Source organism: Cebus imitator, unplaced genomic scaffold, assembly GCF_001604975.1.
Source record: "Cebus imitator isolate Cc_AM_T3 unplaced genomic scaffold, Cebus_imitator-1.0 Scaffold174, whole genome shotgun sequence".
Lineage (NCBI taxonomy): Eukaryota > Metazoa > Chordata > Mammalia > Primates > Cebidae > Cebus > Cebus imitator.
In genome coordinates this window covers 1853953-1870591 of record NW_016107489.1, presented here as the reverse complement: position 1 = coordinate 1870591, position 16639 = coordinate 1853953, and the positions used below count along the sequence as shown (strand labels likewise).

General features: G+C 37.2%; 1 protein-coding gene across 33 annotated transcripts in view; it reads right to left on the bottom strand.

The window, feature by feature from the left end:
* DLG2 (discs large MAGUK scaffold protein 2) overlaps nt 1-16639 on the bottom strand; it is a 1831252-nt gene that overhangs the window by 146312 nt on the left and 1668301 nt on the right. The window lies entirely within an intron of this gene.

Sequence of the window (16639 nt, the reverse complement as noted above, 5' to 3'; positions counted from 1 at the left end):
GCACTTTGGGAGGCTGAGGTGGGTGGAGTGCTTGCACCTAGGAATTTGAGACCAGCCTGGGCAACATGGTGAATCTCCATCTTTCTAAAAAATACAAAAATTAGCCAAGCCTTGTGCTGTGTATCTGTAGTTGCAGCCAGCAGGGAGGCAGAGGTGACAAGATCACCTGAGCCTTGGGAGGTCGAGGCTGAGGCGAGCTGTGTTCACATCACTGCTCTCCAGCCTGGGCAACAGAGAGAGACCCTGTCACAAACAAACAAACAAACAACCAGATGCCATCTTTAATTTCAGTGAACTGAACAAATATTTATACAACTACTTTCTGTTTGGGTTCTGTGCTAGATCTTTAGAATCACACTGTGACTTCCAGCAAAAGATTCAGTTCTAGAATCCGATCTGTGATTAGTCCAGTGTTTTAAGAAGTATTTGGTTTTCAGTGGTATAGCATTGCTGATTTGCTATGGGTGGCTTAAAAACGGTAGTAAGTGGTATTTCGGATGGAGCTAGGGCAGAACATTTAGCATTTCTTGTGTTTTTAAAAAGCAGTATTTCCCAAACTTGCTTTTACCTAAGTAGCACCTGGAGTTCTTGCTTAAATCCTCATTTCTGAGGAATATTCATTAACAGGCAAGTTTAGGAAGTACCACTACAGAGGGTCTGCAAGTCTTCAGAATGTCTTCTTCTGCATTGAAATCCTGACTGCAGCAGTATTACAGGTGAAATGATGAAGGTGGAGTTAGGAGAAGGGAAGGAAGCAGAAAATGACAAATAACAGGGCTATGTTGCTACAGGCACTTTACAAGGCAACTGCTGTTGGCTCTAATACTTGCAACAAAGCTCTAAAATGGATACTCTTATTCCTATTCTAGGTCATAATCCCAAGGGTCATAATCGCTCTTGGCTTCTATCATCATAGATTCATTTTGCCTGTTCTTGAATGTTATTGTGGTGGGCAGAATAACACTCCCCCATCCCTAATCCTTGGGATCTGTAATATGTTCCTTTGTATGACAAAAGAGACTTTGCAGATGTGATTAAGGTTAAGAAACTTGAAATGTGGAGATTATCCTGGATTATCCTTGGCAGATCCAATCTAATCACATCAATCCTTAAAAGCAGAGTATCTTTTGCTAGTGGGTGAGAGGTACAGCATGAGAAGCACTCAACTTGCAATTATTGATTCTGAAGATGGAGGAAGGGGGCCACGAGCCATGGAATGTGGCAGCTTCTAGATGGGGACAGGAGCAAGATAACAGGAACTTTGGTCTTACAACCACAGGAAACTGAATTCAGCCAACAATTCAAATAAACTGGGATTAGATCCTACCCTAGAATTTCAGGAAAGAAACACAGCCTGCTGACACCTTGATTTTAATCTGGTGAGATACACAGTGGACTTCTGACCTACAAAACTGTAAGATGATAATTATGTTTTTATAAGCCATTAAGTTTGTTGTGATTTGTTTCTAGAGCAGCCTAGAAAACTAATATGCATATAGTATTTGTGTGTGTGGTGTGTGTGTGTGTCTGGCTTCTTGCACTCAATATTATATTTGCAAGATTCCTATCTGCCATTGCATGTAGGAGCCAACTGTTGTATAGTATTCTTTTGTGCAAATATACCACAATTTATTTAGCTATCATATTGTTGATAGACATTTGGTTATTCCCAGGTTTAGGCTATTACAAACAATGCTGCATGAACATTTTTGTTATATTTTTGTTGAACACATGTACTCATTACTATTGGGTATATACCTAAGGATAGATCATAGGGTATATGTTTGGCTCTGATAAATACTGACAAACAATCTTCCAATTGTGGTTGTTTACTTCCCATGAGCAATGTTTGAGATACTCTATATGTTCACAAACACTTGGTATGAACAGTCTTTAATTTTAGCCATTCCGGAGGTACTACCATTTCATGTAAATTGACTGTTTTACATATCCTCTTTTGAGAAATGCCAGTTCAAGTCTTTTGTGCATTAAAAAAATATATATATAACGCATATCCTTTCCATCATACTTGCTCTAAGGCAGAAGATCGTGCAATCCTTACTCTCTGTGTAGCAACCCGTAGCAGGAAACCTCATGCCTCTTTGCTAAGGATGCATCATCAATGAATGCATCACATGGTTTACATCTGAACTAATAAAACTCCATGTCATGTCATTGACCATCTTTAAGGTCCTCATTTATTACTGAGGGAGTTGCACTATACATTAAATGGTTATATTTCCCAAAACGTATAGAATCTGCTTTAACAATTTTAAGTACCTATAGGAATGAGAGAGCATATATGAAATCAAGTACATCTAAGAAAATGTAGTATTTCTAGAAGCCATGGAAATTAAGATTAAGAGCTGGTATTTGGCATAGGATACAACTGAGTTTTTATCATGCTGTCCTTCTTTGCTGTGTAAATTTGGGTGATAACATAAGCTCTCTAACCTTTGTTTCATTAACTGTATAAAATGGGGATTGCAATGACCTCTCTCATAGATACTATGAAAATTAAATGTTCCTGGCAGCTCCTCATCCTCAGGATATCTGAATCTGTGATATAATCAAGGGTTCATAAAATAATTTGGGTGTGTGATGGAGATGGAAGTATCATGAGGGCCCCCATTTATGAGGAAAGGGGCAGGAATACAAACTTTTAGGAAAAGAGAGAAGTTATGAAGAACCAGCAATGGTGTTTATTCAACCCTTTTAGGTGGGGAAACTCCTCACTCATTCAGATTACAGCAACCAGAAACACAAGCAGAGACCCCTTCCTGACGATTGGCTAGGAACCCTCATTAACAGGAAAAAGAAAGATGAAACTGGCTCCAAAGAAGCCACTGGAACTGGTAAAGAGGTTTGTCTAGAGTAAAGGTGACAAAGTTAATGTAAATGAGAATTGAATTTTCATATTAGAGGGCATTAGAAGCTAATAAATACCCTGTTTGTTGCAAACTTCTACTCAGTTCACACCACATTTTCCCATTATTTAATCCATGGAATCAGATAATAGTATGAATTTTTTATATATAAAAGTAGGGAATCCTGGGTTTAAAAAAACACGTCTGCATTTTAAAGCAATTAAGGGGAAAAAGTACATGAGGTAAGCAACCCAGTTTGAAACAATGTAGGATATACAATGTTATAAAATACAATGAAAGATACTGTAATGTGATGATACCTTTAAAAATCTGTTTCTTTCAAACACATAAAATTGTATATATTAAACATGTATAACTTTGCATATCAATTATATCTCAGTAAAGCTGTCAAAAAGTGGGTCTGTTTTTAAGTAGAAAGAATGGCATAAGGGTAAATTAAATAAACGTGCAACTTTAAAAATGAAAAATAATTTTGATGATGAATAATTCCTTTTTACCTTTTAATAAACATCACTGAAAAGGATGAGCTTATCACCAAAGATGGGTCTGGGCTTCTTACTGATTGAGAAAATGGCATAAAAGTGAAGAAAGCATATGTACACAAATAAAAGAAAAATCTAAAAGATGTTTTTCTTTGTCAAGAAAAGGATAAAGGTTAAAAAATGCATTCCTAAGGACTTTAGAATTATTTAGATCTAAAATATTCAAGATTAAGAATTGAACAACTTAGTCATCATGATGCTTGCTTTAATTTTTTTAGCTATAAGGTAAGATTATATCGACAGAGAAAATATGGAGATCTATCTAGTGAGGTTTAAAAAGTACAAATTCATAATATCTGGAGGACTTTTTCTGATGCTCAGATTATGTTCTTATGTTTCTTTTGGCATTAAAATGCCTTTTCTTCTAGAAAATGATGGCAAAATTAAAAAGCAGCCAATTCAAATATATATTATAAATTGCTTGTTTATTATTTTTAGGATTCTTACTTGGTGTAATTTAGTTGCCTAATTTCATATCAACTCTATGTTTTTTTTTTTTTTTTTTTTTTTTTTTTTTTTTTTTTTTTTTTTTTTTTTTTTTTTTTTTTTTTTTTTTTTTTTTTTTTTTTTTTTGTAATGTTACCAGTCAGGGGAATTTACAATCTTGTAGCCTCTGAATTTTGGCAATGACATATGGGAAGGACACAAGCATCCAATGGGTCCCACTGTTTTTCAAGGTCCTCCAAGGTACTTTTGTGCATTTTCTTTAAAATTTAAGCCTGAAGAGAAGGACTAAGAGGCAGAAACTTTTGCAGAACAAGAAGACTAAAGTGTCTTGCAGGTGCTAAATAAACGTGAAATGATGCCACTTAGCTTTTGAAAGCTTTGCTTTGGTGAAGACAGATGACTCAAAGTGGACTGTTGACAGTTCAGGGCAAGTGGGAATGTAAAGTTTCTCAAGCAGGAAGAGGGCTGGAAGAAAATGTTTCCACATATCATAAAAGCAGTCATATGCTTAATTTGTATAAAATACTCTTTTAGACAAAGGATAAGACCTGGATACTTGGAAATGTTCCCAGTCCTAATTTTGTGTTTCTTACCTCTACTACACTACATATTAAGGAAAATAATCATGCTTTCAGTTTTGAGGGGAATGTCCTAAGTCAGGGGTCAATGGAAATAGCTTCATGGGTATGAGACCTGTGTTCCACAGAGTCCCACAACTGGCATTATGCTCTGCTCTCATTGTCTTGCTATAATCTATCTATCCATCTATCTATCTATCCATCCATCCATCCATCCATCCATCCATCCATCCATCCATCCATCTGTCCGTCTGTCATCTATCCTATCTATCTATCTATCTATCTATCTATCTATCTATCTATCTATCTATCTATCTAGACAGTCTTGCTCTATCCACCCAGGCTGGAGTGTAGTGGCGTGATCTCAACTCACTGCAAGGTCCATCTCCATGGCTCAAGCGATTCTCCTGCCTTAGCTTCCTGAGTAGCTGGGATCGCAGGCACCTGCCACTATGCCAGCTAATTTTTGTGTTGCTTTGTTTTTGGTAGAGATGGAATTGCCCAGGCTGGTCTTCAATTCTTGACCTCAAGCTATCTGCTTGTCTTGGCCTAACAAAGTGCTGGGATTATAGGTGTGAGTCACCATTCCCGACTTTGATATTAAATAGTGAACAAGAATTGAGCAGTTTCATTTTGCACCTGGCCCCTGCAAGTTATGTAGCAGGTCCTGGGAGAGGCGTCGTGTGACAGGCACTTCAACTGCGCTCTTTAATGGTGGGGATTTATAGGCATAGAGCTATGTTGGCTGTAGAATCTATCCTCGAAGAAGAGAGGCAGGGACCTGACTCATACAACTGTAATGATCATAACTCATCAGGGACTCTATCAATTTAATCACAAATCCATATGCTCTGGGCATCTTCAAACTAGAGTGCAGGATCTAAGATAACCATATAATACTCAACTATCCATTCAACATTTACTAAAATGTATAAGTAGCTCTGTTAAAACTCATGTCCTATGCAACTTGACAGTAGATAAAACACAGGGCAAACACTAGAAATACATATATGTGAGTTGCATTTACACATCTTTAAAGAGAAGATAAGATTGAGTCAAGGACTTGTTGCTATTTTATACTTAGAGAAAAGAGTATATAGCTTAATATTCAGAATCTCAGATTCTTTATCTGAATACTGTAGGAAAAATAATATCTACTTACAGGCTAGGGACAGTGGCTCACACTTATAATCCCAGCAATTTGGGAGGCCAAAGTGAGAGGATCATTTCAGCCCAGGAGTTTGAGACCAGCCAGGGCAAAATAGTGAAACTCTGTCTCTACAAAAAATAAACATTAGCAGGCAGGGTGACATACCTGTAGTCCCAGCTACTTGGGAGAGTGAGGTAGGAGGATCACTTGAACCCAGGAGGTTGAGGCTGCACTGAGCCATGATTGTGCCACTCACTCTAGCCTGGGTGACAGAGCAAGGCCCTGTCTCAACAATCAATCAATCAATCAATCAATCAATCAAATCCATGTAGAGACATATTATATCAAATAAAATATGAGAAAGCTGTTTAATAAAGCCATATGAAACAATAGGTAGGGGAAATAGAATAGCATGCCTAGGTTCTAGTCCTAGTTTAGTCTCTTATGAGAAAACTGAAACCTGTTTTCAATTTTTTCTTCTCAGTAATGGGGATAACAAAACCTACCATACAGAGTTTTGTGAGAATTAAAATAATTTACATAAGATGCTTAGCAAACTGCCTGGCAAAAAATAAGTCTGCCTCTCCACAGCCTTGCCAGCACAGTTTTTTTTTTTTAAATAATAACCATTCTGACTCGTGTGAGATGGTATATCATTGTAGTTTTGATTTACCTTTTTTTGAGGATTTGTGATGAAGAGCATTTTTCATATATTTGTTAGCCAGCTGTATGTTTTCTTTTGAGAAGTGTCTGTTCATGTTTTTTGCCCACTTTTTGCTTGTTGAATTACTTAAATTCCTCATAGATTCTGGACATTAGACCTCTGTCAGACACATAGTTTGCAAATATTTTCTCCCATTTAGTAAGTGGTCTGTCTACTCTGTTGATAGTTTCTTTTGCTGTGCAGAAGCTCTTTAGTTTAATTAGGTGCCACTTGTCATTTTTTTTTTTTTTTTTTACAATTGCTTGTGAGAAGTTAGTCCCAAATCCTTTTCAAAGACCAATGTCCAGAATGGCATTCCCTAGGTTTTCTTCTAGGATTCTCATAATTTGATGTCTTTCATTTAAATCTCTAATCCAGCTGGGTGCAGTGGCTCATGGCTGTAATCCTAGCACTTTGGGAGGCTGAGGTGGGTGAATCAGTAGAGGTCAGAGTTCATGACCAGCCTGTCCAACATGGTAAAACCCTGTCTCTACCAAAAAAATACAAAAATTAGTCAGGGGTGGTGATCTGCATTGCAGTCCCAGCTAGCTACTCAGGAGGATGAGGTGAGAGAATTGCTTGAAACCAGGAGGTTGTAGTGAGCTGAGATCACACCACTGCACGCCAGTCTGGGTGACAAAGTGAGGTCCTCTCTCAAAAATAAATAAATGTTTACATCTTGAGTTAATTTTTGTATCTGGCAAGAGATAAGGGTCCAGTTTTGTCCTGTATATGGCTACCACTATATAGTGCAATTTATTGAATAGACAGGCTTTTTCCCATTGCTTATTTTTGTTAACTTTGTTGAAGATCAGATGGCTGTAGCTGTGTGGCTTTATTTGGGTTACCTTTGCTGTTCCATTGTTCTATGCATCTGTTTTTGTACCAGTATCAGGCTGTTTTAGTTACCGTAGCTTTATAGTATAAAGTTGGGTAATGTGATGCCTCCAGCTTTCTTTTTGGTTAGAATTGGTTTGGCTATTTGGGCTTTTTTGGTACCATATAAATTTTAGAATGCTTTTTCTAATTCTGCGAAAAATGACATTGGTAGTTTGATGGTAATAGTGTTGAATCTGTAGGTTGCTTTGGGCAGTATGGCCATTTTAACAATGTTGATTCTTCCAATTCATGAGAATGGAGTGTTTTTAAATTTGTGTCATCTATAACTTTTTTCAACAGTGTTTTGTAGTTCTCCTTGTAGAAATCTTTTACCTCCTTGGTTAGATGTATTTCTAGGTTTTTTACTCTTTGTGTGGCTATTGTAAATGGAATTGCATTCTTGATCTGGCTCTCAGCTTGAACGTTATTGGTGCTACTACAGAAATGCTACTAATTTTTGTGTACTGATTTTGTATTCTAAACTTTACTGAAGCTGTTTATCAGTTTCAAGATCCTTTTGGTGGAGTCTTTAGGTTTTTCAAGGTATAGAATCATTTTCAGTGAAGAGATAATTTGACTTCTTCTTTTCCTAGTTGGATGCCTTTTATTTCTTTATTGTGCCTGATTACCCTGGCTAGGCCTTCCAGTACTGTGTTGAAAAGGAGTGGTAAGAATGGGCTTCCCTGTCTTTTTCCTGTCCTTAAGAGGAATGCTTCCAACTTTTGTCTGTTCAGTATGATGTCGGCTGTGGTTTGTCATAGACGGCACTTACTATTTTGATGTATATTTCTTCCATGTCTAGTTTGTTGAGGGTTTTTATCATAAAGAAATGTTAGACTTAAAAGTTTTTCCATGTCTATTGAGACTATCATTTGGTTTTTGTTTTTAATTCTGTGTATGTGGTGAATCACATTTATTGATTTGCATATATTGAACAACCTTGCATCTCAGGACTCAAGACTACTTGATGGTGGTGAATTAAGTTTTTGATGTGCTGCTGGATTTGATTTGCTAGGATTTTGTTGAGGACTTTGGGTCTATGATCATTAGGGATATAGTCCTGTAATTTTCTTTTTTTTTTTTGCTGTTTCTTTGCCAGGTTTTGGTATCAGGGTGATACTGGCATTGTTGAATGACATAGGGAGGAGTCCCTCCTCAATTTTTTGGAATAGTTTCAGTAGAATTGGTATCAGATGTTCTTTGCACATCTGATAGAATTTGGCTGTGAATTCATCTGGTCCAGGGCTTTTTTTGGTCGCTAGGTTTTAAATTACTGATTTAATTTCAGAACTCAATATTGTTCTGCTAAAGGTTTCAACTTCTTTCTGATTGAATCTTAGGAGATTGTATTTCAAGGATTTTATCAATTTCCTCGAATTTTCTAGTTTGTGTGCATAGAAGCGTTCATAAAAGTCTCTAAAGATCTTTTGTATGTCTGTGGGATCAGTTGTACTGTTGCCTATGTCACTTCTGATTATGCTTATTTGAGTCATCCCTTTTTTTTTCTTGTTAACTAGCTGTTGGTCTGCTGATCTTGTTTATCCATTCAGAGAAACAACTTTTAGTTTGTTGATTCCTTATATAGGTTCTGGAGTCTCAGTTTTGTTCAGTTCTTCTCTGATTTTAGTTATTGTTTTTGTTCTACTAGCTTTGGGGTTTATTCTTGTTTTTCTAGTTCCTCTAGGTGTGTTAGATCATTAATTTGAGATCTTTCTAAATTTTTGATGTAGACCTTTACTGCTATAAACTTTCCTCTTAACATTGCTTTTGTTGAGTCCCAGAGACTTTGGTATATTATATTTCTATTTTCATTTATTTCAAAGAATTCTTTTATTTCTGCCTTAATTTTACTGTTTATCCAAAAGTCATTCAGGAGTAAGCTGTTTAATTTCTATGTAATCATGTAGTTTTGAGAGATCTTCCTGGCACTGATTACTATTTTTATTCCATTGTGGTCTGAAAGTATGGTTGGTATGATCTTGATTTTTTTGAATTTATTGAGAATCACTTTATAGCTGAGCTTGTGGTTAATCTTATAATAGGTTCCATATGCATATCAGAAGAATGTATATCCTGTGTTTGATGGGTGGAGTATTCTGTAGATATCCAGTTGGTCCAGTTGAATTGAAGTCTAGAATTAAATTTAAGTCAAATTTAAGTCCAGAAATTCTTTGTTAGTTTTTCTGGATCTTTGCTCTGTTGTTGTCAATGGGGTGGTGAAGGCTTCAACTATTATTGGGTGACTAAGTCTTTTCATAAGTCTGGAAGGTTTTATAAGCCTGGGTGCTCCAATGTTGGGTGTGTATATATTTAGGACAGTTAAGTTTTCTTGTTGAATTGAACCCTTTATCATTGTGTAATATTCTTCTTTATCCTTTTTTTTTTTTTAAACAAACTGTTGTTGGTTTAAATACTATTTAAGAATAGTGACTCTGATTAAATAATTTTTGAAAATTTAATCTGAGACAATTACCAAACAGGATGGCATATTCATTTGATTAACAGGGCACAAGGAACCTAGTCAGTAAACCATTTGCAAGCCATGATGTAATTAGGTAAAATTTTACATAAACTCTCTCCAATTTAGTGACATCTGTAATCCATTAATTTAATTGATTCCGCAGTTACTATATGCCAGACCGTACAGATGCAGACTTTAAACAGATGAAATCTCCATCTTCGAGATGCACACAGCCCAGTGGAGGGGAAAGGTGAGTCAACAGACAGGAAAGAGCACATGAAGACTGAAGGAGAGCAGTTTGTGTGGCACACAGGAACACAGAAGAGTATGTGCTTAACTCCACCAGTCATTGGTACCTCTCTTAATACTGTCTTCCATTTAATCATCATCTTTAACTGCTAATTAAAAAGTTCATTCCACAAGTATTTAAAGTTAATTTAAAGAAGTGTCAGACACTGTTCAAACACTGAGACTAAAGGACTAGTGTTTTACGTCTATTCCCTTGTTCCCTTGCTATGAATCTAACCTTCATGATTCGCAGTTGTGAGGGGCAGAGGGAGGTTCCCTCAATTTTTTTATGCCTTTCCCTCTCACTTATCCTCCTGTGAGCATTCTGTGTCCCATCCTTTACTGTTCTGTTTTCCTTTTTAGCTAGACCTGTCCGATTTGTTCTAGAAAGTAATCATTTTGGGTTATGAGGCAAAGTCTCTCCTGTGGAGATGAGAGATTTCTGGAAATATGATTATCATGGGATTAGTGGAGAGGTAAGCAGAATCTAGTTTGTAGGAATGACCTTAAAGCTCCTTAAGGCAGAAAAGAAGTTTTATTAATCTTTTTATTTCCAGAGTCTAGCAGAGTATGAGGTAGATAGTGCTGGCTCAGAGAGGTTTTCTGAATTAATTAATTAATGATAGGCCAACCATTAACAGCAACGAGATCTGGATTCTAGACTGTGAAATAGAAGAATGGAGGAAAACATGATGGTCAATGGAAGAGTCACCCATGATACTTTTGTCCATCTTCCTACAGAAATACAAAAATTAAAAACCTTTTCAAATCAGTGTAGCCTATGATTGCAGGGGAAGGAGAAAACTCCCAGATCTACAATGACTCCTTCTATTTCTGGCATAAAATTAGCTGTCTAAAGACAAAGCCTTTTATTCCACAATTAAAGATACAATTAAAAATGCAAATGCCTGAAAGAGTAAGCATTATGCTAATGGGTCTCAAAATATAAATGAAGAATCAAAATCTATTCTGCTTTAAAGGAGGCACCAGTTTAGGAGGCAGGCTTCTAAGCCCTTGAAGCAATAAAAGGAATTCCCTCTTGCTTAACAAGTCCAATGTAGGAACCTTCTTCATACATTCAGTTTAACTTCATCCTAACAACAAGCCTATGAACTAGGTACTGTGTCCATTTTGTAAATGTGACACTCAAGTTTTAGCAAACAATAAGCTATACACAACTCTCGTTATTCATAATGATAAGTTATGAATTCTGGATGTGAAGCCAGGTCTATTTGGAGGAAATTAGTACAGAGTATAAAATAGAAGTTGTATCATCAATACAAATTTAACCAGTGTCCTCATAAGTCTCTGTCCAGACTTTCTGCTTTATCCTATTAAACTGTTTCAGGTACCTGATTATATTCCCCTCTCAGTTACCTTTGCCCCCACCGAGATTTTAAGAGGGAAAAGTAATTCTGAATTCAAGAAATTTCTATTGCCTATTCTGCTGCAATATATCACATTCAATATGTTTCTAAGTGAATAATGATGTTGCTAAATAAGAATTATGAGGAATTCTTGATACGCTAAATAAGAATTGATATGCTAAATTCATAATTCTTGATATGCTAAATAAGAATTATGAATGTGTACAATAAAAATACCACTGTCAGCTAGCCCTGTGCCAAGTACTGGATGGGGGGTGCACACAGCTGGCTGTGGTGTGTTCTCTGGGAAACAGCTAACATGTTGGGTCCAAGATTGGAGGGGAAGAAGACAAAACTGTGACCCATAACAGAGTCCACAGATTTCATGGCTTTGCCTTAAATGTTCTCAAGAAATCCATAGCCAAGTGAAGCTGGAAGCAGTTAGCACTACTGGAGAGAAGAATCGAATAATACTGATTCATTTCAAAACACTTTATCATAAAAGATTAACAAGGACCAGAGCAGTCACTATTTTAAGAGGTGAGTTTCAAATACTAGTGGTCTTCTGGGCAAATTTCACTGTAGGAAGTCTCATAGGCATGTTGTAAAAATCAAAATAGGATAATAATTGCAAGGCACATCACTAACACATGAGGTATCAGGAAATGATAGTTACCATAATGGTCTGCAACTATTTGGACTGCCTATAGATCTAGGCTGTGAGAAACTTGAGGAAAGGGGATCTGTGTTCTTATTCATCATTGTGTCCTTAACATCTACTACAGACTGGTACATTGCAAGTAAGTTCAAATACTGTATTTGTTGAATGAAAGAAGGCACGAAGGAATCAATGTATGAAAGCCTTAAGTCAAACAAGGAGCAAGAGGCTGACTTGAGTGTCTCTGTCATATTACACAGACTTTGAGGCAAAAACGGTCTTAGGTAGTAGCAACTTTGAGTAAAATATAGACTAAGATCCACTGAAAAATAAATAAGACTTTGAAATTCAGAACAAAACTATGAGCAGAGGGCTGGCAAGGGGTGAAGAATGCCTAGGGGAAATAGAAGAAATCATGTGGTTAGAAAAACTAATAACATACATGAAGACTTGGAATGGCCTACTGTATATGCAGTGAGTCTTTCTATCATGTGGCTTCTACTGATTTCTTTTTAGGTTCTGCCTCTGAGTAGAGCCTTGTTTGGATGAGAAACGCTGATGAGTTGACAGAGCTGAGTATTCTGGAGCCATGGAATGCTGGCCATCCCCTTCAGGCTTCATGCGGTCTAGAGGAGCACAAATCTAAAAGTCATCAGGAAGTCTGTCCTTCTCCCTTAGCTGAACGCATGCAAGGGGATGAGAGAGGCTTATCTCACTGCTAAGAAAATAGTGTCTTAGTCACTGCCTATTCTGTGGTCTTCGACAAGGAAAAGGTGGCTTTATAATAAATGATGAATATTGCCGACATTTATCAACTACTTTCCAGGTGCCAGATACCTAAATTCATTTTTTTTTTTGAGACAGAGTCTTGCTCTGTTGTCAGGCTGGAGAGCAGTGGTGTGATCTCGGCTCACTGCAACCTCCGCCTTCGGGTTCAAGTGATTCTCCTGCCTCAGCCTCCCAAGTAGCTGAGAATACAGACATGTGCCACCGTGCCTGGCTAATTTTTGTATTTTTGGTAGAGATGGGTTTCACTATGTTGGCTAGGATGGTCTTAATCTGACCTCAGGTGATCCGCCCACCTCGGCCTCCCAGAGTGCTGGGATTACAGGTGTGAGCCACTGTGCCCAGCCTCTAAATTCGCTATTTTATTTAATCCTCATAACCAATTTATGGTATCCTATTACTACACTCATCTTCACAGTTAAAATAAGTCCAGAGAGACTGATCTGTCCATGGTCACAAAGCTAGGAAGTGGCAGAACCATGATTCATGTGTTTTTCTATCTGGCAGAATCTAGCAACTGTGTGCTTAAATGCTGCTCTACGATGCCTCACAAATAGATCTGAAAGTCTATGCTCATGTTGCCTAGCTGTGTGATCTTAGGGAAATCATTTAACTTCTCCAAGTTAATGGTGGACTGATTAGCTTTATTTCTTCCCCTCCCCATTCTCCCAGCATCCTGGGTACTCCTCTAACTTTCCTTTTATCAAAACAAAGGATTGTTCTTTAGAAATTTGCACTTTTGCATGAGGTCAAGAGATTGAGACTATCCTGGTCAACATGGTGAAACCTCATCTCTACTGAAAATACAAAAATTAGCTGGGCATGGTGGCGTGCACCTGTAGTCCCAGCTACTTGGGAGGCTGAGGCAGCAGAATTACTTGAATCTAGGAGGCGACAGTTGCAGTGAGCCGAGGTTGCACCACTGAACTCCAGCCTGGGTAACAAGAGCGAAACTCTGTCTCAAAAAAAAAAAAAGAAATTTGCACTTTTGTATAAATTTAATCCCTGATACCTTTGACTTTTCCTAGCAGTATTTATACATAAAGGTGCATCCCTGTTAGTAGCTGGAAAAGCCTTGTTCTTTCTTTATTATGCCAGGTTTTTATCAGCTGGTAGGTAAGAAGGGAAAGGAATATTTTAGAGGTAGGGAGATCTTCATGAGCTTTCATAAACTTACTCTTCCAAGGCACTTGCCTACTATCTCTGCACACAACAAGAGCCTCAAAATACATGCCACAAAATTCATATTCCAGTAGCTCTGGAGCCTAAGTACATCTGTGTTTGAAGAATTGGTAATATACTTGTGCAGCATTTTGAAAAACATTTTAGCCATATTTGTAACTTTATTTACTTTTAAATGAACTACATGTTTTACAATGTTTTACCACTCTATGTTTCACAATGTGGGAAATACACAATACAAGTAGCATATTAAACATATCCAGATCATTCCCATAGGACATGAACGGTTAACATCAGCAACAATCAATTCCATTTGCAAAGCACCACCAGAGTACTTCAAGCACTTCGCACAAAAGATTAAAAGAAAGAAAACATTATAATTGGATTGGAAGATAGAGAGGGTTGGCTCATGTTTAAAATACTGCCTGGTTCAGATAGCGCTGGTTACCACTCCCTTTAAAATTTCAGGTAAACAAATTGCTTCCACCTGGGAAGATCATTTCTAGTGGGAAAATGAAGGCAGCTTCTGAAGACCCCAGGAAGGTACATTCTCTCTGACACCACCAGGACCAGGGGTAGAATTGAGCACATGCGTGTCAGTGCACGCATGTGCGCACGTGTGTGTGTGTGTGTGTGTGTAGGGCATGTGAGGTAAATCCAAGGAGAAGAATGATTTTTTGGTGCAAGCAAATATTTTACTAAGTCAGCTAAATTGTTTCTCACAGGACAAAGAAGCTGCTTGCTTTCTGATTTAGGTTTTGGCTTCGTAGAAAAATATAAATAATACCAAAGAAATCCCATATTCCTACAGCACAGTTTATCCTGTGCAAAAACCCCAAAGACATTTGTGTTTGAATTTCTCCTCTCTTTATTCCTCAATCAAAGAGTCCAGCACTGTGCTGACAGAAGCAGATTGAGAATCACAGCTAAAGTGTATTCAACAGCTGACACCACATAAACTAAGCCCTCAGGGAGGCATAGTGATGTGGGGAGAAGTGGTGGGAGGGTGGGGAGGAGAGCTGACTCTGCCACAAATAACTGTGGGCTCCCAGGCAAGTCTCTGTCTCTGTTCTCCTGGGGCCTCAGTTTCCTCTGCTATAAATGAAGCAGTGTGCCCAGCGATAGCTAAGGTGCCTTCTAGCACTAGAATTACATAAAGCTAAGCAAAATGAGGAGAATAATACCATTTTCAGTATGTTATTCTCAGATTTGAGACATGCTCATCCTCTTATATTTATATAATCAGGTAAACCTTGCTAGTAATTTATTCTGAGAAAGCAAGCAGTTGACTTTCTAAAATAAACACAACTGACCATGGTTCTATAGAAGTGCTATAAAGCAAACATCTTTATGAAAATCCTGTAGGCAAAATTAGTATTTTAAAGAAGTATAAAGGTACAAACTTGCTGAATCCCTTTTGGTAAGAATTTCACTTAGGCCTTGCTTCTTGATTTCTTTTTTCGGTCTGTCTTCTCATTTTTCATTAGAATAAGGCCAGGGGGCTCTCGAAAGTTCTTTCTTTCTGATTTGCTAATGTGACTATATGCATGCCCCATATTTCTTCTAAGTCTAAGTTTCTTAGAGTCGTTTAGATGCTAAAGTCAGCCTTCTAGGTGCAAAATAAGTACTAATAACTGAACATTTGGAAACCAAATGCCATATTTGTATATTATAGAGATCTCATTTGGGAATTTCCTATGAAGTGTCAAGTATTTTTGAGTCTCATTAAAAAAGAGGTTCCTCTCTTCAATACAATCTCCAACTATAACTTTGTTACTTTAAGTCTTTGCCTCTTCTGTATGTTATACTTTTATTTACCATTTTATATAATAAAGATTTGAATCTCACTACTACTCTTTCAAATAAGTGTATTAGTTTTATATAATATCATATTACTTCATTTAATTTTCTTAATCTTCCACAATTAATAGCTATTAGCAATATATTTCAGCAAATTTCTTCTAGTACCTTAACAACAATTTATGCATTCTATTTCTTAGTAAGATACCCACAACTTGGTAATTTTCCCTTCCAGTTTTATTATATATTACCATTTCAGTTGCATTGACTGATTTATTTCTGTCCTATTAACCTAGCATTTTCCAATTTGCTACCCAGGACTAAAATATTTCAAGATTTAAAAATATTTTGTAGCACGCAGACCACCAATACAACACAAGAGAGAAGAAGATCCACAAATAGAGCTGCTAACTTTCCATCATATTTGTGTTGTCACTCCAAGACATGTTCTAGGGTGGTTCTCAACAGTCACAGATTACAATTAAGGCAATCAAAATCATCTTTTGAAATGGAGTTGGCCAAATTTGAGGGTTAATAACCTGTTTTATGGTTTGTTTTCTATATCTCAGGGCTTCCCTGGAAGAAGGGAGTCTAGACTTATCAGATCAGTCAGGAAATTAAGGTCTATGATAAGCTGTGCCTTCCAGAATCCCACTCCCTTCTCAGCCCTGCTGTGAATATTAAATACACACAAAACTTAACTTTACAGCCAAAGTGGAACCAATGGCAAACGTTCAACTCAAGTATGTAAATTAGTATCTACAACACATACCTCATGCCTAAGATTTCAGGTAAGAAGGATATGACCTCAGATTGGAGTCAGACTGGATTCTGGGCCAGAGTGGGAAGTGGAGGCTATATTAAGAATAGGCATGTTTTCTCCATATGGTACATCGATTCATGTTGACCA